The following is a 15,825-nucleotide window of genomic DNA, read 5'->3' on the forward strand; positions in this document are numbered from 1 at the left end:
CAATCGCTCAGATAAGCTCATGGTCACGCACTCACCTTAACAAATTGATTCTAATAGCAATTAAACCCAGGAGAGTCTCTCCTTGCGTCTGAAACAGTCCAGAAACTACCTACAGCAAGTCCACAACAATAATCCATTGGTTTATACAAATAGTGTAAATATATATATATATATATATATATTTGTAATAAGAAAAGAAGCTATTTGACCATTGTTTCCTGTCTACGTTTGAGAGGGAAATTTGCCGCCAAAACAATAGATCCTCAAGTGGTTGGAATACTGAAAAAATATACATCCTCGTTTAGCCTATTATGTATCTATGTTCATATGAAAGTATTTTAAGGTTCTCACGCAGTCTGAATATTGGCAACATATACCAAGGTTATGAAAAGTGAAGGTAACATCATTGTCTTATCTCATTAATAAAGTTGAATTAAAAAGAAATAATAAAGAATTTATAATCTTTTACAAATCGACACTGACATATCCATGTTTCTATAAACATCTAATAATTAAATAAAGTGCCAATGATACACTAGGGTCTGGTATATGAATAGTTCCCATTGTCACGTGGATAGTACTTATCTTTTTTTTGTTTAAACCCATATATATCTATCACACTTATCCATGGCAATGATACATTATAACACAACTAATAATCCATTGGTTTTAAAATTGTGTAGAAATATTTTTATTTTTTGTAATAAAAAAGAAGCTATTTGACCATCGTTTACTGTCTACGTTTGAGAGGGAAATTTGCCGCGAAAACAATAGATCATCAAGTGGTGGGAAAACTGAAAAAACATACATCCACGTTTAGCCTAATATGTAGCAACGTTCATATGGAAGTATTTTAAGGTTCTGACGCAGTCTGGATATTGGCAACATATACCAAGGTTATAAAAAGTGAAGGTAATATCATTGTCTTATCTCATTAATAAAGTTGAATTAAAAAGAAATAATAAAGAATTTATAATATTTTACAAATCCACACTGACATATCCATTTTTCTAAAATGTATATAATTAAAAAAAATATAAACCTAAGCGGAAAATTTGCCATCTATCCGAAATTAGGTTAAAAATAGGATATTGGTTTAATGAATAAACACTAAATATCTCTTATATAAACCGTAACATAAAATTAGATTAAACCTGCAAATTTATCTTTTAATGGGAGACTCACAAGAGAGCATAACAATGTGTGGTGTTGAAGAAAGTTGTAGAGAAAGCAAGGGTTCAAATGTTGTTATGGAGGTATTTTAAACCGTTTATATGAATCTAGTCATCTCTTTGATTTTTTAACTATGAACTTACTTTTAATTTTGAAGGTGATTTCAATGTCAGAATTTCACATTCCTCATCCGTTGATGGAGATCATCGTTAGCAAGGTTGGAGAAGATGGTGTTGATGCGTTGAAGAACTTCTTGCTGGCTGGTAGAGAGGGGAGATATGCAGTTCTTTTAAGAAAACATTATCTTCCGTTCGAATGGACAAAAACCATCATTTCATGTGGTGGTCCATGTCTCATTCAAAATACTACACTTTCTTCAAGAAGTGTCTTGAAGCGAATAATCCTTATGCAAAGTTTGTAGAGTAAAGGGCTGACTTATGAATCGACCATAGGGTACTTTCAAATGAGATGCCGTTGGAAGGTGTGCAATGGTAAACGCAATGGTGGTTTGCTCGACTTGAATGAAATGAAAGTGTGCGTGGTGCAGCCACCTTATCAGCTGGACAGAGGTGGGTAGGCCAAGGTGCTGTAGATGTAAGAAGGTTGGGCACAAGTTGAGCACTTGTACCGAGTAAGGGTTTGAGGATGAAATTAGAATGTTGGGGAATTGTTCTTGAATGTTGTTTTTGGGTAATTGTTCTTGAAAGTTTATTTTGGATTGCTTCTAATGTAAGTCGGGTGAGAACTTTAAGCTTCTTTGATGGTATCTTATTCTCATTTAGGTATCAGTTTGCTATCTTGTTTATGTTATTAACTTTTGGAATCCATGGGAGTTTATCCATATGACATTGGATTTGTAATGCACCATTTATAAATATTTTTAGAATTATGTTAAGAAATTTGGCTAAAAAATTTGTTGAACGTTTGAAATTAGCATATTACCCTAAATTAAAGGTTTAACAGTATGGTAATTAGCTACCAGGTTTGAACCAATTTGATTCCCTTAGGGAATTAGCTAAAAGGTTTGAACCGATCAGATGTTCTTTAAATATTTATTTGATTAGATGTTCTTCAAATATTAATTTGACTAAATTGGATATGTGTATGTGGATAACGATAATTACAGTCAAGTAATAATATGTTAAGAAACAATAAATATTAATTTAAACCAAAATATGTATATGTAGATACGTCTGTTTGGATACGTCTATTTGTATACGTCTTTAGCTAAAAGGTTTGAACCGATTAAATTACCTTAGGTAATTTTGAAAAGGTTTGGACCGATTAAATGTTCTTTAAATATTTATTTGACTAAATTGAATACGTCTATTTGTATAACGATAATTATAGGCAAGTAATAAAATGTTAAGAAACAATAAATAAAAATTTAAAACTAAATATGTATATGTGGATACGTCTATGAGGATACGTCAATTTGGATATAGATAATAAACTAAATTTGTATATGTGGATACGTCAATTAGTATTAGTCCACGAACTTTTTAGATTTCTAAATATTTTCGATATCACCACAATGCATAATATACAATATAAATCAGAATTTATAAATCATATAGAAAGAATATGCGATAAGGATATTCAAACCACCGCCTGACCACATGGAGTTAAACCGAATTGTTGGAATTTTTTTTAAAAAAACGTCATGATGAATTTTGTAGGAAAAGTTAATTAGATCTATATATAGGACCTTCATAGCCTATAGCGTTAGGGGCGTGTGTAAGTTGTTATTGAGAATCGTTCCATGCAGCCGCTTACACCACCTAATGACATATCAATCAATCAACTGTTTAAACGGCTATTTAATTTATTTCCCACAAAACACATTAACCAATGTAAGCTCAATTATTATTTGACATATGCTGTTAAACCTTTACAATAAAAATTCGAAAAGTTGTACTTTTATTCCAATAAATATCAATTTTAAACAGATGATATAGGTATCCATGTGGTTGTGATTATGTAATTATATTGCATAATAGTCTTATAAACTTAGGTAAACTTACTTAAATTAGAGTAGTGCTGAGTTTTAGGAGGATAATTAGTTCGTACAACAAAGGACATTACAACAAAAAACATTACAATAGGCGACCACCTGCATATTATGTGAAACAATATAGAAAAGTCATTAATAAGAGTTCATATAACCTAGAATGATACCATTATAGAAACACCTAGAACTAGAAACAGGACCTTCCAATTCGCAGTTATCTAGAAAATCAATTTTCCACAATAAGTCTTGACACCCATGATTTCATTAAAATTTTCACTATAATTTTTTCCCTATCTTCAAGCAAACTTCTATTTGTGACCTAATAGAAGAGACATCTCGCAAGCTCAGCAACTCAACACATAAATATAGCATTCCGGATTCAAATTTACCCTTAAACTCATGTTTAAAGCTTGCAATAATCAAAACACAATTATCTAACTTAAATTCTTGGCAGCATTGCATGACATCATTACATATACTAATTAGTTATTATCATATGTGAACGATACGTGTAAATGACATCATTAGTTAAATTCTTGGCAGCATCGCATGACATCATTACCATTTTGATTTCTTCAACTTCTTCAAACGATGGTTCCAGGTAAACAGATGAAACTGCACCATAACTCACGATTTTAACCTTCTTTTTGCGCACACCAACCAGTTCAGGCTCCCTAACCACCCTCCATCGAGCAAGCGACACAACAATTTTTGGATGACCATAGCGCCGGTAACAGGTATCAAATTCCAATGCCTTTCTCCCAGTGGCCTCACAGTCTAGAACCTCTTTGCTGCAGTAGGAAAACATCTAACAATTTGAAACACACAAAATTATAATATTTTTGGGAATTTAAGCCGGAAAACTTACTATCTGTCCATTAATTTAAAAGGAATGATCATCCCCTCTACGCCATCGTCGGGATCACCAGAATGAGACAGAATTTCAACTTCAACAACAGCACCGACGAGATCTGTACTTTCAGTGTAAGTTTAGATCAAACCCTACCCTCAAAAATGTTGTTAATAAGAATCAATTGATAAGTTAATAAACATAGACTTACCGACCAGTTAGTCGGTATCGAAAGTCCCCTCCAATATGTTGTCGAAGGAAGTGAAATTGTTGAACTGGATAGCGGTGTTCGGATCTACGGATGTTACAACCGTCTCGTCCATCAAGTAAATCCCATATTCAGCCGTCGTAGTCTTGACTTGATCAGAATTAGGTATAACCTTGAAGTTGGTTAACACGATCCATTTATTTTCAGAGATCTTGTCGAAGTAGAAGGCAGAAAAGCGTCGGTGGATTGTAACCTCCATCCTCATCCCCTATTCAGAAACTGAAAAATTGTTAAAATCAGGAACATGCAAAAAAAAAAAAAAATATTACGGTTTATTTGCTATGATAACTCTTAGTTCGAATGAATCGCCCCTTTGGAATATTTTGTACTTTTTCAAGACAAGGACTCGTACAGTCCAGCCGGTGATTAGAGGGGAGAGCTCGTTGAGAAGATGGTAGTTGAACATTTTTTTTCTTTCGTTTTAGTGATTTTATGGTCAACTAATGGATTAAGCAACTTCCTTAAATAACATCTCACATAACCAATAACTCAATCGTTTAGAATACCGACTGGTTAGTAATAACTATACGAATTAACCGGATATCGTTTAGGTATCATTACATTATGGACTCAAAAATTATTTTTAAAACGTGTATCCATAGTAACAAATCCACAAAATAAAGTTATCGCCATGCATTACATAACTATATAGGTGAATCCATCAGATGTTAAACGTCTGAAGATCCAGGTGGATAACAACAAATTTAGTTAGCATGTTTAGTATTTTCGAATATTAAATCTAAATATTTGAACTGGGAAGATGGGGAGCTCCCATTCGTAAGCGAGGGAAAATTACCGCCAAAACACATTCAAAAATCATCTTGCTTTACCTTGGATGAATACGTATCTATACTTGTATCCATGGTAACAAATCCACATTCAAGATATAATGACCAACAATATTTCTCAATTTTTGAGGATCCATGACATGACAAACAATACTATATACCACATGAATTACAACAAATGTCTAGAAATGATTAAAATAGTAAAATGATACATCGAAAACATTTGAACCAGGAAGATGGGGAAATCTAATTCGGATGAGAGGGAAAATTGCCGCCAAAACACAACAAATATCAACTTTTTTTTTGGGAAACAAATATCCACGCAGATTGTAATTCTTTTTTTATTACTACACTGATTAAAAAAATTAAATATATTTTATACAAAACAATCAAAACCAATGACAGACTTGCAAAAATTATACATAGACCAAACCGGTTCTATACCACCCATCGATGTCTAAGTTATTGGTATAATAAGGTCTATAAATAGAAAAAAACCTTTAAAAATTCTTATAAAAAGATGAATCGTTTAATTGAAGATAAGGTGGGCGATTTACGGTAAAGCAAGGTTTATGATAATATTAACTTATACAATGATTGAGAGTAATTTTCTTTATTTAATATGTAGCAGATTCCAATGATGGATATACACATTCCTCAGCTGTTGATGGAGATCATCGTTAGTAAAGTTGCTGAAGATGGTGTTGATGCTTTAAAGAACTGGTTGCTAGCTGGAAGAGAGGGAAAAGATGCTGTTATGTCGACGAAAACCGTACCCTCTGTTCGCATTGACATGGATAATCATTTTATGTGGTGGTCAATGCCTCATTCTAAATACTACAATTTCTTCCAAAAGTGTCTTGCCGCAAATAATCCATATGCAAAGTTTGTTGAGAAGAACAAAGGACTGACATATGAGTCAACAACCGGGTACTATCAGATGAGATGCCGATGGAATGTTACTCACGACAAACCCGTGTTCATTGACATGAATATTGAGAAAAGGTGCATTATGCATCCTCCTTTCCAGCCAGGAAGAATGGTGAGGCGTACGTGCCCTAGGTGCAAGAAAGTTGGGCACATGTGCAAAAGGTGTCTCGCTTAAGGTGGACCTCATGAATAGGAAGATCTAAGAGTTTGTGTTTTTGTTGGTTAATAACATCTAAGGATTTTTTGTTTTTGTTATATTATAATAAGTTTTACGGGAATGTAAACCAATAAAGATTGTGATCGTTAATTTACAATGACATCTAAGGTCCAATTTTTATTTAGTCATATGTTTTCATTTTCGTTATTGGAAATTGTTTCGTTTCTTATCCATGTAAGAAAATATATAAACTCCAAATCCATGGAGTTATTCATTAGAATGGCAATTTTGTATCCTTTGATATAATGAAAATTGTTTAGTTTGTTATCCATATAAATTTATAATTAAATGAGGAAAAAACATAATAGTGGATATGTCTAGAAAGTAGCATCGGAAGGACAGACGTGTTGACGATGGGTCCCTTGATGTGTAGCTTCACAAATAATATCCAACAGATAAATCAATGTAAAGGGTGTCAGTAGAAAGTGAAAACCTGACGTATTAGATCTAAAAAGAACGAATAGATTATGATATCTACTGCAAAAAGGGCTAAGGTTATAGTGTTTAGGGTTATAGTGTTTAGGGTTAAGAGATTCCCTAATTTCCCTCATTCGGAATCCATGGAAAACTATCCACATTATTAAATCAGCATTAATAAAACATTTTGTTCAACATGATATATTTGATATAAATTTCAGGTGTCCATGAATACATATCGACTTGAACTTTGTTTAGTTTAGTTTGTTATCCATATAAATCTATAATTGAATGAGGAAAAAACATAATAGTGGATATGTCTAGAAACTAGCATCAGAAGGACAGGCGTGTTGACGATGGGTCCCTTGATGTGTAGCTTCACAAATAATATCCAACAGATAAATCAATGTAAAGGGTGTTAGTAGAAAGTGAAAACCTAACGTATTAGGTCTAAAAAGAACGAATAGATTATGATATCTACTGCAAAAAGGGCTAAGGTTATAGTGTTTAGGGTTATAGTGATTAGGGTTAAGAAATTCCCTAATTTCCCTCATTCGGAAAACTATCCACATTATTAAATCAGCATTAATAAAATATTTTGTTCAGCATGATATATTTGATATAAATTTCAGGTGTCCATGAATACATATCCACTTGAACCTTTAATAACACTCAATAAAATTAGTTGTACTAATTCTGAGCAATTGAAAATTCAGTACAACTTATAAATCAAAACGTATGTAGATAATAGAATCGAAATGTTTAAGCAATGATGGATAGCCGAATTAGACCTTGATAAATATACTAACAGAAATTACAATAATTTCGGAAATAAAATGATTAAAAAACATAAAATAAAATAAAATAAAAAGCAAAAATAAAACGAGAATATTTTTCATAGATCTAAGCTGCGATCTCAGGTCTTCAATGTCTTCCCGAAGATCGGAATTTAGATCCCGCGACTCCTGTGACAACGAGGTAATCACGGAATCACAAAAATTTAGCCCTTTCTGCAATTTTAGTGTAGAACCCTCGATGTTATCCACTATTTCTTTCAACTCACGGATCTCCTCAACGATACATGTATCTGTCCATTTGAACAAATGGTTACGATTTTCCTGTATTATCGATAGTTATTTCGGATAGCAAGTAGTATAAATTATCAGATAATTAGTAGATTTACTTACGGAAGATCCCAGTGGACATGCATAAAACAAACGACCTGGGTTCCTTGGAGTAGCTGATGTTTTCATCACTACTTCCTCGCCACAAGGGCAGAAAATTGGGATACCTCCAAGTCGATCTATCAAGTTCTAGTTGTGTGGTGAAAGTTGTACGAGGAGACTAAGCTTGTTTCTATAGAAAACCCTAGAAATTTGGTATTTATGACCATTTGATAACTACGTCGTTCTGATAAAAGTGTAAATGATTAAATATTATATAAATTAAATAAAAAGTATAATTATGGTTTCATTTATACAAATCCACTAGTGACAAATCCATGAATATTGCAGTAGTCCATGAATACAAATCCACATAAACATACATAACACAAACCGTAGAAAATGATGTAGTGTTTTAATATAGAGAACAATTATCGAATACCTAAATAATTATTTTGATAGTATTTATGGTTGATTCGATTGGTATGATGGAGACAAATACTTAGACGCAGAGTTTTAATATAGAGAATAATTACCGGATACTTAAATTCCGTTATTCAGAATCCATGGAAACCTATCCACTTGTGACAAATCCATTCATTAAAAGTAAAATTATGGACTAAAGTATACAAACCCACTAGTGACAAATCCATGAATATTGAAGTAGTCCAAGAATACAAATCAACAAAATCATACATAATACAAACGGTAGAAAATGATGTTCTAACATTTTTTCGTTATTGATTAACAGCTTGACACAGAGCGAATTTCCAACAAACTGAAAATTGATCTAACACAAAACACGGATCTTAAACAAATAAGTGAGGACAAAGCACTCGGGGCAAACATCCAAACTCTCAAAATGTAGTAAATGACAATCTGGGATAGAGTTTAAAATCCTGTACCCCTGGTATAATTGCTGTCCTGTTGGAGCCATGTCTTGTATCTGAGTCATGACCTGCTCGACGCAATTAACAGCTTCCTGAAAATTATTAAACATCTCCAAATACTTTTTTAGTATTATTCTACCATCCTCTGGATTACCGCAAAGAACATAAAAAAATACCAAAAGCAAAATAAGAATGTAAGTAATGTACTGCGGCTTGGCCAAGCATATTCAGAGCTTGAACAGAGGGGCCAACTAGAGCAGCTAGTCGTAAGCCTTCGATGTATTTGGCCGTGTTGTTGCCAGACTGTAAACACACCAATTTCCTAAGTTGATTGTCAGCCCGACCCAATGCTGGTTTTTCCAAATCATTGGCATCACGATGAGGTCAATTTCTTCAACCAAACTGATGGAGAACCAGGAATGGTCCGCTTGAACTGGTTATTCCATTGGACGCGCAACTTATTTTTTGCAGATTGAAAGGAACGGTATTTTCCTTGTAGATAATTGCCCAACCAAGGTTTGATAATGACTGCGCGTTCTTTAGAGAGTGTCAATTTGTGCCATTCATTAAGGAAACTTCCTAGTACCTCCATGTGCTGCAAGTTGTTTAGCATGAATCATGTAAGTAGCATATTGATCCGCATGAACTAAAATGAGTTAATAGAAGTTTGTTTTACCATGGTATCAACCCAATTGGTCGGCTGTGCAAGCTGGAGCAAAAATCTGTGGGATATCACAATATCACCACGAGTGATGTGTTCCCTGAAATTATTAAGTAATTTTAGTTTTTCGATAAAGCATCAACAGATAGAGAAAAGTTAAAAGGGTAATCAAATTACTTATGAGGCTCCTTCTAAAGGGTGTCAATGAAATCTTTGAAATTTGTTTTGTCCAAAGTAGGAAACAAATCAATCTGATCCGTGGGGGGAGCATTTGGGTTTTTTTTTTGCAAAAACAAAACAAGTTGGGCTTCTTTTTAAGTGAAAGCGGTTGACAACTGTTCCGTTGCAGGTGATGAATCACTGACTTCAACATAAGCTCCACTATTGGCGGGAACATCCTAAGATGTTATAAATGAAATTTAATATTTTGAGAATGCCATAAATAAACCACCATTCCAAATGAGCAGCAGAAAATTCTACCTCTTCATCATCGTTTTCAATTTCATCATCTTCTTTATGATCATCGTCTTTTTGATCATTTGGGTTTTTTTTGCAAAACAAAACAAGTTGGGCTTCTTTTTAAGTGAAAGCGGTTGACAACTGTTCCCTTGCAGGTGATGAATCACTGACTTCAACATAAGCTCCACTATTGGCGGGAACATCCTAAGATGTTATAAATGAAATTTAATATTTTGAGAATGCCATAAATAAACCACCATTCCAAATGAGCAGCAGAAAATTCTACCTCTTCATCATCGTTTTCAATTTCATTATCTTCTTTATGATCATTGTCTTTTTGATCATCTTCTTTTTTATCATCCTACAAGGGAAAGAGGGTATAAAGTGAGTTATCCACGAAGTTAATTATATCCACAATTAAGAATCCATATAAAATACGTAGTCCACGTGGATAATGGATGATAATGTTACCTGTGGGTTGATGGGTGGTTCCCATTATATAAATTCAAGACTCTCTTTCCTGACCTCATCGGATGCAGCAACTGAAGAACTTATATTCTTGCACACTGTGTCAAGCAATGTGTCTACATTTTCAGCCAAGGACAAGTCTGAACTCTTAATCTCCTAGATAAGATAGAAGATGTATAACATTAGCATATGAGTAACATCCATTCTAAGAAACTCAAAGTAAAATGAAAACAGAAGGAGGTCGAAGAAAACCTCGGTAACATCATTAGGAGATGGTTTCGTTGCGGTATCGAAAACAGCAGGAGGTCGAGGAGAAGGCAGATGCTAAGGTAAAATGCAAATGTAGTTAGGTATATAATAGTTACATATTATGGACTTGAAACCGATATTGAAAAATTTACCTCGTCTCAAGATTTAGACTCAGTATCATAGATTGGTTGATCAGAGGGAGGGAGCTCGGTGCTATTAGCAGATATAAATTTGGGTAATATAACTGATGGAGTTTCATCCTGAAAAGGCATATGCACATAATATATGACCAACATTATGTGGGGAACAAAATATGAAAGAACTTCATAACAATTACCAGATGCTTCTGTGGGGAACAAACTGAATCCTTGCAGGTCTCCATGGATATCTTTTTCCATAACTGATCATCAACAATATTATCGGAATTTTCTGAGACTGTTTCGTCTCCAGCATGCATCGAAACATTGACCCCCCTTCCAATGACGTTAATGGTGGTGAAGGGGGAGTTATGATGTTTGTCGCCTCTACACCAGTGTTGACAGGAGATTGAGAGACTGTGCAGAGGTTTGTTTGGATGCGTACTTTCTTGAACGGATGATGAGTAGCCGGCCTGGACCTGTAAGATTGCAGGAGCCTGATCTTTTTCAGAAGATTTAGATTCTCAGATCTTAACTTCTTAACACTCTCCGTAAATTCATGTCTTATAGAAGAAAACTGAGACTTCACCCACAATTTAATGTCTTCTCCTTCATTAGCCTTATCTGTTGCTTCATCATCATTATCTTCTGCTTCATCATCATCAACCAATTCTAACTTACGCTTCCAGCCTCGCGTGGATGTACTAACTTTTGTTTTTGATGGAGTTCTTTTAGAAGAAGAAGTTGGCGAAAGTTTCTTTTTCCTGATAACTATATATTTCTTGTGTTGTACTACAGGCTCCTTTTCATTGACATAAATGAGCGGTAGATCAGCATAACCACCAGGCCACTCCTTTTTGGTGAAATTATGGCATTTGCTTATCTGTTTAATCAAATAAAGAACCTTCTTGTCTCTCACTTCATCATCCCACTCACCCCAACCATCCTCATTGGTGTTTACAGACAGCATAGGGATAACAGTCATCTGAAGAAACAAACTCAGAAAATTAGACCTACTAAAAATGTCATGAAAGCACATGAAAGAAAAGGTACAACAACAATGATTACAATTACTTACATCAGGAACACGTTCAAGGAGATGAACATCGTTGATAGAAAGATTGTTTTTCGGTATCCCAATTGAATGTCATTCCAAAAAGGTTCTCTCATCTGCAGAACCAGGAATTTGTCCAGTAGACCAGAAATGTTCCTATAAGCAAGAAGGTGCAGGGCTAAGGGAAAGCCATAAATAGCTATACTTTGCTGTTGCATCTGATTTGTGAATTGTTGGATGGGATCTTCTAGCTTGATTCCAAGACGAGACCTCTATCTCTTAGAATCAGCCATTGAAGGTTTGTTTCTAACATGCCTCATGATCTGAATAGTCTTCAAAAAAGATTCTCTCCCCCATGGGAAAGCAAGGAATGAGTCAATGTCCTCTAACATCTTAACATACTTGAAAGTTGGACGATGAGTCTGGTTATTAGCAATAAGAACTCCATCAACAATCAAAAGCAGAGCCAGGGGGAGTTTTAAAGGGTTCTCAATCCCTTTTAAAGCTTGGAACTTAGAGGAAACATCAGCTAGTGTTGCATTCTTATCTTCCCCAATCAAAACATTCCAGTAATCATTCGTCCCATTCTCACGTCTAGGGAAGAAGTCAGGTTCATACTCCTCCGGAAATTCACCACACGGCAAACCAGTTACAGAACCAAACTCAACTAAAGAGAATCTAAGAGGCTGTCCACCAAAAACAGTCCACATTTCGTATTTCTGCTTGGTAACTAACTGTCTACATAACAAAGCATGAACTAGTTTGCCGGAGATTGGACATTCGCTAACCCTTAAACTAAACAAAGACCCAAAACAAGAGTCTATGATGGTTTCCATCTCCTTGGAACCTTTCAAGACGTCACATATTACAGTGAGAATGTCGGGTCTGGAGTAGATATTGAGACGAGCATCAGGGTAACGGTCAGTTGCGAAATGCCGTGGAGGGAGACGAGTGTCGAGGTCATTTGTATCATCTTCAACTGCGCTTGAAATCAAAGGGATGATTTGTAAGAAAATTTTGGAACAACAATGGATTAAACGTTCAAATAACTGTAACTGGTAAAAGAACAAAGAAAAACATAGTCGATTACCTGTCATTTTTTCTGAAAGAAGTGAAAAGTAATATCGAAGGATTTGAATGTCGGATTGCAAACTAGGAAATGAGTCTGATTTACTGGGCGATGAATTAAGGATTGCTAACCGAGGAAACAAAGGTTAATTTCAACAAAGACTGTTAAAATCATGAAGGATTCGCCGGAATAATTTCACGCTTAGGTCAAAGAGATGAAGGTTTGGTCGGGTCGTTTTACTTCAGAAAGACTGTTAAAAATATTATTTAATTCCTCAACCACATGAAATTAATTATGGTTAACCTATTTTGGTGGGGCTTATGGTAAAAAAACTTAAAAAAGTGCATACTCCCTTCCAAGTGCTCCTTTGCATAATTGAAACTCAAAAAAGTGTCCTTCTGCCTAATATCCCCTAATTTTTTAACCGTGATCACGACATCTTTTGCTTTAGCGTGTGCACCTTTCAATATGCCTGCAAGTGTATAATGAAACAAGAATTTGATATAGAATGTTCAGACCAACTAATAAAAAAATAGAATGTTCTGCATCAACCCAATAAAAAAAAAGAATGGAAGCCAAAAGACGACATGCTTACTGTTTGTGAATGGAGGAATGAAGAATGAAGATTGAAGGATCAACAAGCTCCTCATAGTTCGTGTTTTGCACAAGGTACAACATTTCACAGAGTTGCAAGTACACGAAACCTAACTCGTAACTAGACATGAAACCAATACCAGCATTACTCGACTCTGTAGTAGACTTAAAAGATAATTAGGCTGTCAAATAGAGAGAATGGAAATAAAAACAATTCATCTTACACACAAACTCGAAGGTAGCTTGAAAAATCAATAAGAAGAAGCAAAATTTTCATTTCCCTATGGGTAAAAAAAGTACATTGGTTAACATACAACGATATAACGCATCACTCGTAACATATACGAGGGAAAGAAATCTGTAAGTAGGATTACTAAGATTCTAACCTGCAAGTCAAGTAGAGACAAGAAGACTGTACAAGTTCAGCTCTGCATCCTTTGGTGAAGTTTTGGTCCATTGCCGCCTTCAGAAACTAAGACGGTGTAAGAATCTTGACTGATTGATTAATACTGAGACGATATGTAAAAAAATTAAACATACTTCATAGAATACAACAGCCATATCAACCACATCATCTCTCTCATCACCAATTCTCAAGGAATCTTTCAAATTCCTTAACTCATCTATAGCTGCCAAAACAAAAGATGAGCCAAATGAACAAAAGGAATGATATTTGAAAAAAAAAAAGCAAAGTCATCTCTATATACATATTCTCCTTCTCCTATCACGTGAGTTTGAATGCCCACTCTGAACACTCGTCACTATGTTATCTGACGCTTGGCTCTACAGGCAAAAGAAATATTTTCAAAGGGCACGAAAAAAAGATATAGCATCATAGTGAAGAAACTCTCTGGAGTATACATACCTGTCAAGCGGCATTCTTAACGAAGGTAACATCATTAGAAAAATTAAAGTTTTCCAAAATCCTCCCACATAAATCACATGCCCTACAAGCTCATCATTCGTAAGTCGGAGCTGGTAGAATCATAACCGCAAGAGTTTAAAAATCTCGAAAACACTTACCAACCACCGTCGAAGGGGCAAATTCCGGGAACATTCTTCGCACAATGCTTACACCACACCATGGCCCTCCTCTAAAAACTAAAACTCAAAGACAGGGGCTTCAAGCGAAAATACATACAACGTCAGATATTTTTAAGCGATCTCACAAACCTACAATTGAACTTTCTTACCAGAAATTGAACTTTTCTTACCAGAAATTGAATTCGCCGTCGCCTAGATTAGCTTGTCGTAAGTTTTTCCCCCGCACAATTAAAAAGCAAGAGAAGGAGAAATTTGAGAGTCACAAACAAGTTGGCTCTAAAGTGGGAAGTCGACTTAACCCACTCCTTTTTTTATATACATAGTACTATTCAATACAACAGCCCAACCCTTATTTGTTTTTACGCCCATTAATCGGCCCATTAATAAATCGGATTTGGCAAATAAACCGAACTTAATGTACAAAACCGGAATCGAAGCAAAAAATATTGAACAGAATCAAACCAAAAATTTGAAAATATCTAAATGGATACTACATTCTATAACCGAAAAAACTGAAGGTCAATCGGTGTCAAACTGAAATATTATCCAAAATATAATTATATTTTTAAAAAATTTAGTTATTGTAGACTAAATAATTAAAAATACTTGATAATAGATAAATAATAATAAATATTTGAAAATAACTGAAAATATCTTAAAATATCCTAAACAAAAAACTCAAAGGAAAATAACCGAATATATACCAAATTGATCATCATCTCAAAACTTTTGATGGTCATTTCATTTCTCCCAATAATTATTTAATATGTTTTTTATAATATTTGCAATTATTTAAATTAAATAAAAACTCTGTGATATAAGGAGGATGACATAACTAACAAAAGTGTTCATATTTTTATTTTTATTTATCGTAAGGAAGATGACATAATTAATAAAAGTGTTTATATGACCGTTTTGTAATATTATACATTCTCCAAAATTCATACTTTAGCAACAAAGCCGAAAGTGTTATGAATAATAGATATTATATGGATGCCCATTTAGAGCCCATTAGCATATTCTAGAAGTCTTTAAATTACTTTGTTACCCTAATATGTATCTCCTATATATATCTTCTACTTACTTATGAATAATACACAACAACAATTTATAACCTAGTTTTACAACACGTTATCAGCACGAAGCCCTTGCCAAGCAAGCTAACATAAAATTTTGCCATCGTATGTTAGTGATGGGACCTTATCACATCCAAGTATCATTCTAAAATTTATACTGCTTTATAATTGAGTTTGTTATATTCTCTGTTTTGAAAACATTAAATCCATACTTCGACAAATGTTTTAATATTTATTCAGTTTACCTTCTTTGATTTGGTATAGTCGATTGAATTTTTATCATTGCTTTGAATTATCGATTATAGTT

The 15,825-nt window shown here is 34.2% G+C and overlaps 5 pseudogenes across 5 annotated transcripts; 2 read left to right on the forward strand and 3 right to left on the reverse strand.

The window, feature by feature from the left end:
• Positions 1 to 1,339: 1,339 nt before the first annotated feature.
• AT1G42610 lies at positions 1,340 to 1,804 on the forward strand (annotated as a pseudogene; the record flags this gene model as incomplete). The annotated part of the gene is made up of 1 exon: positions 1,340 to 1,804.
• Positions 1,805 to 3,688: 1,884 nt separating this feature from the next.
• On the reverse strand, positions 3,689 to 4,724 carry AT1G42620 (annotated as a pseudogene; the record flags this gene model as incomplete). Its single annotated transcript has 1 exon — positions 3,689 to 4,724.
• A 1,006-nt stretch (positions 4,725 to 5,730) lies between these two features.
• On the forward strand, positions 5,731 to 6,195 carry AT1G42630 (annotated as a pseudogene; the record flags this gene model as incomplete). The annotated part of the gene is made up of 1 exon: positions 5,731 to 6,195.
• A 1,265-nt stretch (positions 6,196 to 7,460) lies between these two features.
• AT1G42635 lies at positions 7,461 to 8,003 on the reverse strand (annotated as a pseudogene). Its single transcript has one exon.
• A 620-nt stretch (positions 8,004 to 8,623) lies between these two features.
• Positions 8,624 to 14,455, reverse strand: AT1G42650 (annotated as a pseudogene; the record flags this gene model as incomplete). Its single annotated transcript has 1 exon — positions 8,624 to 14,455.
• Positions 14,456 to 15,825: the final 1,370 nt, after the last annotated feature.

Source organism: Arabidopsis thaliana (assembly GCF_000001735.4).
Source record: "Arabidopsis thaliana chromosome 1 sequence".
NCBI lineage: Eukaryota > Viridiplantae > Streptophyta > Magnoliopsida > Brassicales > Brassicaceae > Arabidopsis > Arabidopsis thaliana.